The sequence below is a fragment of the Lolium perenne genome, chromosome 5 (genome assembly GCF_019359855.2).
Source record: "Lolium perenne isolate Kyuss_39 chromosome 5, Kyuss_2.0, whole genome shotgun sequence".
Taxonomy (NCBI): domain Eukaryota; kingdom Viridiplantae; phylum Streptophyta; class Magnoliopsida; order Poales; family Poaceae; genus Lolium; species Lolium perenne.
In genome coordinates this window covers 98,322,886-98,330,581 of record NC_067248.2, presented here as the reverse complement: position 1 = coordinate 98,330,581, position 7,696 = coordinate 98,322,886, and positions in this window count along the sequence as shown.

Here is a 7,696-nt window from a genome sequence, read left to right as displayed (position 1 = left end):
CAAAGCTTCTAAGCAAAAGAGAGAAAAGAGAAGAGAGGCGTCTTGCGCAAATCTAGTTGCTTCTCAATTTTGCAACCAAGCCACGGTCTCTCTTGCGTTAGCGTGACACCGAGCTAGTAGTCTTCGTTAGGACCATTTTTGTTCGTGCTCATTTTCCGTCGCGCTAACCCCATTTTGTCCCACGCGTGTGTTCCACCTTGTGTATGCCTTTTGTGATCACCGCCTTTGACTTGTGACTTTTGGATCTTACCCACTTTTGACAATATACTTTTCGTTTGGTTCTTCCATTTGGCTTTCCACATCCATACCTAACACCATATAGAGTTTTTGTTTTGTGTGTGTGCATACATATCGGTTGTTCCTCGACTTGAAACACTTTTTCGATTTTGGTTTGCAAGTTTTGACACTTTTGGTAGTTTTCCTTCCACCATATATACACCAATCCTAGAGACTAACATGGATAGTGAGGATGAGCCTACGGAGGACGACATGGAGTACGATGAGGGTGATAGCTCCGCAAGCACCGCGGATATGGAGGACCATGTGGAGCTCGACACCGACAATGGCTCCGCAAGCATTGGCGACATGACCGACATCGAGCATCTCTACACCGACCATGACTCGCCAAGCATGGACAACATGGTGGACCACCACTCCGAGCTTGACGACAACATCGACGACATGGTGGAGCACTACCTCGACTACGACTACGACACCATGATGGAGCACCGCACCGAGCACTACCTCGACTACGACTACGACACCATGATGGAGCACCGCACCGAGCACTACCTCGACTACGACTACGACACCATGATGGAGCACCGCACCGAGCACTACCTCGACTATGACATTGACACCATGGTGGAACCGAGCTTCGACACCACCTTGCACAAGAATGGTGCCTACAAGTTCCCCACCTTGGCCAATGGACCTTGATGCGATCTAAGATCGAGGATGTGGCCCGATCTCGCGATTCAACCCAAGGACCAAGGGGAAAAGGTGGGAGGACGTGAGGAACACGAAGAACACGAGGAACACGGTACTCACGCACGCACACCAACCCGATACACCCGATACTTACCCCCGCGACTCGGTAGATCACGCCAATAGAATCTCCAAGGAAGAGGCATGCGGCAGAATTCCCGGAGAGAGATTGGTGTTGGAGAGAAGGGGATTGATAAGGGAGAGAGAGTGCCTTGCACTAGAATCTCACTTAGCAATTCACAAATCAACAACAAGAGTGCCTTGATTACAGAGGGATGATACCCAAGGGAGACTAAGCTCAAAGTTAGGTTTGAGTTCTAAACAAGTCTAATCTCAGATCTGAGCCAACTAGGCTATTTATAGTCGGGTGGGCGAATGGGTAAGTTACACGCTGAAAAGTAGTGCTGTGCTGAAGTTCGCGGTGGCGGAAGTTCCGGCCGACTTGGGCGGAAGTTCCGGTCAGGGGCGGAAGTTCCGGTCCTGGAAGGCGGAAGTTCCGGCCCGGCCGGAAGTTCCGGCCAAGTTCCGGTCAAGTTCCGAAATAAGCCCATTTCCTTGCAGTAACATCCAGGGGCGTTTTGACGGACTTTCGGAACTTGGGCGGAACTTGGGCGGAAGTTCCGGGTGGGCGGAAGTTCCGGTCCCTCGGGGCGGAAGTTCCGGCTGGTTCCACTTCTCTGGGCGCTGGACGGCATCTTGGCAGCATCTGGGAGGAAGTTCCGGTCCTGGAGGGCGGAAGTTCCGGTCCTGGGGGGCGGAAGTTCCGGCCCTGGAGGGCGGAAGTTCCGGCCTGTGCGCTGGAGCTCCATCTTCATCATTTCCAGCTCTCTCTCCATTGGCTTGGACTCCATGGCTTGTGTCTTGACCGATGTACCTGATTGAACATAGTGTATTTGCATGAAGTAGCAAGCCGTCCAAGGGTGTATCAAAGGCATAGGTAGAGAGGAGCGAATTCACCTCTTGGCGTAGCGCTTGGGCTCTAGCTCGTGTCATTGGACCACGAGGAGGGCTTGTTGGTCTTGATGTAGTGTCGTTGGCGAGCGGGGCTACATCAGACCTACTTATGACGGTTGCGGACCTTCAAGACGGCGCCACCATGAGAGTGCTTCCGCACATGATCCTCTACATCGAGCTCGTCCTTTGGAACAACAAGAGCGTCCCCGCCATGATCGCCATCGACACTCTCCTCCGAGCTCAAGAAGGCGCCACAAGCAAGTTGCCAAGCTACATGAACCATCATCTAGGCATGTTGAGGATCGTGATCGACACTCGTCACCTCAAGACCGTCGTCGACCATCACCACCTCGTGATCGCCATCGACATGCGTCACCACATGATCATCGCCGACACAAGTCACCTCATGTTCGCCATCGACCAACACCTCCCAAGGATCTTCGACGACACCCCCCAAGACATGGTGATGATGCAAGAAGACGAGAACCTCAACATGAAGCGGCCAAGGCTACAAAGAACAACAACACCAACCATATGGTGTCTACAAAGCCTAGCGCCACCACCACAATGGCATCTCCAAGACCGCCTACACATGAGAAGATCTCCAATGGTGCGAGACAAGATACTACATCAACAAGGAAGATGGTGCCAAGCGCAAAGAAAGCGGAACCACATCTTATGGTGCTTCCCCCTACTACCGCCACCTCCACGATGGCGCCTACAAGAAGCTCAAGCCCCAAGATGAAGACCACGGAGTCTACACTTCAAGATGACGGACGATCTACCCGACATTATGCCAACATGACAATTCGTTGTCCACCAAGATCAAGTAGCTCCCAATGCTTTCGTTGCAAACAAGACGGTCATCTTTGGGAATGCCCCAATCTCCATTGTGATGTGTGCACATCCAACAAGCACATGACATGGGAATGCAACACACCGCAAGCCCACAAGCTCTACTTCGCCCAATTGGATGCCGAAATTGCCAACAAGACACTTCAAGATACCATTGTCTTCAAAGAATGGTGCAAGGAAATGGCCAAGAGGACGACTATGAAGCACACACTTCAAGATGAAGCACGAGAAGGCCAAGTCAAGGGTGACGTTGATTCGAGCCTAGCTCTCAACAACACCATAGCGCCATCAAATGGTGTCAACATGGGAGGCGATGGAGTTGAGAATGGTGAGCATGGGATGATCCCTTCACCAATGGAGGCGAATGGAGTTGAGATGGTTGAGCATGGGAAGTTCCCTTCAACCACGGAGGCGCTGATGAGGACATCCCTCCTTCACCACTACCTCCGTCATTGACAAATGAAGATGAACCTGCTGTGAAGCTCAAGTCCAATGAAGTTCGGATTGGACCAATTACAAGGGCTCGTGCGAAGCTACTTCAACAACAGGTGAACTTGATTCTAAACGATACTTTGATTGATGAGAACTTTATACTGCCTAAGTTCTATTACTTGTGTATCATCAGGTATCAAGAGGAGACAAGCATCGCACGAGGAGGAGAGGAGCAGCTGGACGTGAAGATGGACGTGAAGCTGGACATGGAGCTGGACATGAAGATATCTCATGGACGCGCGAGGGAGGAGCGGGAGGCATGCGCGAGAGGAGAAGAAGAAGTCCAGGCCGGTCCAGAACCCGGTCAGACCGGCCCCCAGACCGGCCAGCCCGGTCCCTGGCCCGGTCAACCGGCCGCCAACCGGACGGAGCCCCTCGTACCGGACGGAAACCGGAAACCTCGCAGATTTCCGGTTGCCGACCGGTTGACCGGACCACAGACCGGACCGCCCGGTCCACAGCCCGGTCGACCGGACCCCAGACCGGACATGTCCGAGTCTGTCTCGACCAGATCTATTCTGGGTCGGTTTTACTTGTATCTTTTCGACCAGAACTCGTCCCGGACGCCTATATAAGTGCCTTGGACGACCCCCTAGCTGCTTTAGACCACGTTTAAGATAAACCCTAGTTCATAGTTGTTTTGATGCAGCCCGACCTACGGTCTTCGCTTCATCATGCGCATCAACGTCAAGAACCACACTCAAGGCCGAGGTCACAGAGGCATGGAAGAGAAGAAGGAAGAAGAGCGCCTGAGGTCGCCAAGAAGAGACGGTGCATGAAGCACGACTGCTAGGCCGGACTATCCGCCCCACTACGGCCGGACAATCCGCCCCCTTGCGCGTCCAAGTCAATTCGGGCCAAGTCCCATGTATCCCCCTTGTATGCCTAAACTACCCCTCCTTAGTGGCTCCCTATATATAGGCTCCCACCTCCCCCTTCATTAGTTAGAGTTGAACTTGAGAGAACCTAGGCTCATGCCTCCACCATCCCTTTGGGATTAGGGAAACCCCCTCCTTAGATTTACCCAAATCTATTGTACAAGGCACTCCTTATATGATTAGTCTCTCACACTTGTGATTCTACCACCGGTCTCTCACTCGTGTGATTCCACCGATCGTATACCGATCTTCCTCTCGGGGATTCTACCGCGTGTCTCTCTCTTGAGAGATTCTATCGGGATAGTGGTTCGGGCTATCGGGAGTAAACCGAATTGTATCGGGTTGTGTTGCGTGCGTTCGCGTGTGTTCATCGTGTTCTTCGCCGTGTTCTTCGTGTTCTTCCTCTCCCCCGCCTTTCCCTCGGTCAATTCGTGAGATCGGGCAACACACGTGGCCTTAGGCCTCATCATATGGTACCAGAGCAAAGGTTGCCACGAATTTGACCCCCAAATCTCTCCAATTTCGCCCAAAATTTTTTCCAAAAAATTGCCCCAAAAAATAGCTCGAAAATTGATCTCCGAATTTGTTGCGTTTTTTGTGGTTTTGATTCACAGATCTGTTGTCTCTTGTGTTGATCTATATCCTCTCAAAATTTGGCTATCTAAATCCTTGTATTTCTCCGCGAATCGACAAATTTCCTAGCCTATTTCTGCTGTGTTCTTCGCGAGGACGAACATATGTGCTCGATTTTTCCCGACCGGTACTTTCTTCCCCCGCGTTGACCTCCCCTCGCCTGCAGGCTGCTTCCGCGTCGCCAGGCTCGCCTGCATCCACCACCAGCGCGCAACACCCGCTGCCCAAGCTCCCTCTCCCGGCCACTGCAACTCCCGCCGCCGGCAGGCCCCCAGGCAAGCCCCGCCCGGCCACCACCAATGATGCGGGGTGGCCTTTGGACACCTACGCCTCAAGACCAACAAGTGAAGCCCCGACTATCATCGACGCTACACCATGGCCAAGGAGTCCCCCAAGTGGACCAACAACACAAACCCCCGCCATATATGTCAAGGTGAACTCCTTCCTCTCTATGGTCGATCTCAACACCAACTTGAATGGTATGCTACCTCATGCCTATCATCTTGATGTCTATAGGTGCCGACGTCGACAAGGACCAAGAGGGAAGGAACTCCCATGGTGCAAGGAAGAAGGAAGAAGAAGAGGAGAAGGAAGAGGAAGAAGAAGAGGGAGGAAGAGGCCCTGCCGGCTCAAAGGCCGGTCAGACCGGGACCCTGAACCCAGGCAACAGCGCAGAAGGCCGGTCAGACCGGGCCACAGACCGGACAGGCCGGTGCAGAGGCCGGTCAGACCGGGCCACAGACCGGGCGCACCCAGGCATCGTACCGGAGGCCAACCGGACGGAAATCTGCGAGGTTTCCGGTTTGCGGCCGGTCGACCGGACCCGTGACCGGACCATCCGGTCCACAGCCCGGTCAGACCGGCCCCAAACCGGATCCGTCGGGTTTGACCCACCCACTTGTACCTTTTCGACCCAGGTCGCCTTGTATGCCTATAAAAGACCCCAGCTCGCCCCCATAGCTGGTTAGACAAGATTTAGGCTTAAACATGACTTTGAGCTTTGTCTCCCTAGGGTTTCATCCCCTTTGTATCAAGGCACCCCATGTTGGATGATTGGATCTATGTGAGTGAGATTCTAGTGTAGCCCACTCTCTCTCCCTCACCTACCTCCATCCTCAACACCGATCTCTCACTCCGGGATTCTACCTCGAGTCTCTCCCGTGGTGATTCTATTGGCGTGGTCCATCGAGCCACGAGGGTAAGTATCGATTGTATCGGGTTGGTGTGCGTTGTGTTCTTCGCGTTCTTCGTGTTCTTCCGCCTCTCCCTCTCTTTCCCCCTTTGATTCTTGGGTCATTCGCAAGATCGGGCCACACACGGGGTCTTAGACCTTAACATATGGTATCAAGAGCCTTTGGTTTCCGCGAATTTGACCCCCCACCCACCCAATTTCGTCTCTAAAAATTTTCCCCAAAAATCCCCAAAAATAGCCCTAATTTGCCTTTGGATGGATCTGCGATTTGGTTGCGTTTTGAGTGGTTTTGGTCCATGGATTTGGTGTTGAGGTGCTTGATCTACTATTTCCCCCACTTTCTAGCCCCCAATTCCATCGTTTTCCTTCGATTTGGTCGATTTGGCTTGGTTTGCCTCAAGAACAGGAGAGAGAAAGCTCCATCCCGCGAAATCCGGTTGAGCAGCCGGTCGACCGGGCTACAGACCGGCCGGGCCGGTCCAGAATCCGGTCAACCGGCCACGCAACCGGCCAGGCCGGTCCACAACCCGGTCCAACCGGGCCTCCGACCGGGCGACGCAACGCCCTCCTTCGACCTCGACATCCGGCGATCTCCACCAACACCACCACCACCACCACCACCATCGCAGGTATAACTTGCTGTAACCCTTGTAACCCCTTTTCTTTTGCGATCTATCCTATCGAGCATTGCTTATCTAGTGTTGCGAGACATTGCACGTGGCCCCGATTGTGAGGTGTGTGTGTAGTGTGGAGTCAAGCTTCTAAGCAAAACTCGTGTGGCAAGATAGCAAAAGCGAGCTAACGCTAACATAGTGCGAGAAAAAGCCGCCAAAATACAAAAAGAGTGCAAGTGCACCATAGAGCAAAAGTGTGCGAGTGCCATCATACATACATATACACAAAGAGTGTAAGTGCCACCAAATACAAAAAGAGGAAAAAAGCTTCTAAGCAAAAGAGAGAAAAGAGAAGAGAGGCCGCGTGTGAATCTTGTTGTCTCTCATGTTGCAACCAAAGCTTTGCCTCTCCTTGTGTTAGTGTGACACCGAGCCACCCTTGCTTTCGGGCTTCATACACTTTTCCGCTCATTCCTTGGTCGCACTAACCCCGCTTATCCCGTGTGTGAGTTCCACATCTTTTCCGTGTTTATAGTGATCATCGCTTTGACATTTGAGTTTTTGGATTTCACCCACCCTTAACAACAAACTTGATTTCGGATTTCATCTTTTGGCTTTCCACCATACTCACCTAACACCATATTTGCTAGCTTTTGCGTGTGTCTTTGTGTGAGTGCCCGATACAATTGTGCTAACTCTTGGTTTGTTGGATCACCCCAATCTTGTCATACCACGGTAAGATTGCGAGGTAGTGTTCTTCCACTAACATACACCATATAGATACCGTCTTGCTAACATGTATAGCGACGAAGAGGATACGGAGGAGTACACGGAGCACTTCGAGGAGGATGCCTCTTCAAGCACCGCGGATGTGGAGGAACATGTGGAGCTCTACACCGACCATGGCTCCGCAAGCATCATCGGCATGACCGACATCGAGGAGCTCTACACCGACTATGGCTCCGCGAGCATCGCCGACATGGACGACATGGTGGAGCACCACCTTGAGGACGACATCGACGAGCTCTACATCGACATTTGCTCAACAAGCATGGACGACATGGTGGAGCACCACGACGAGGACGACATCG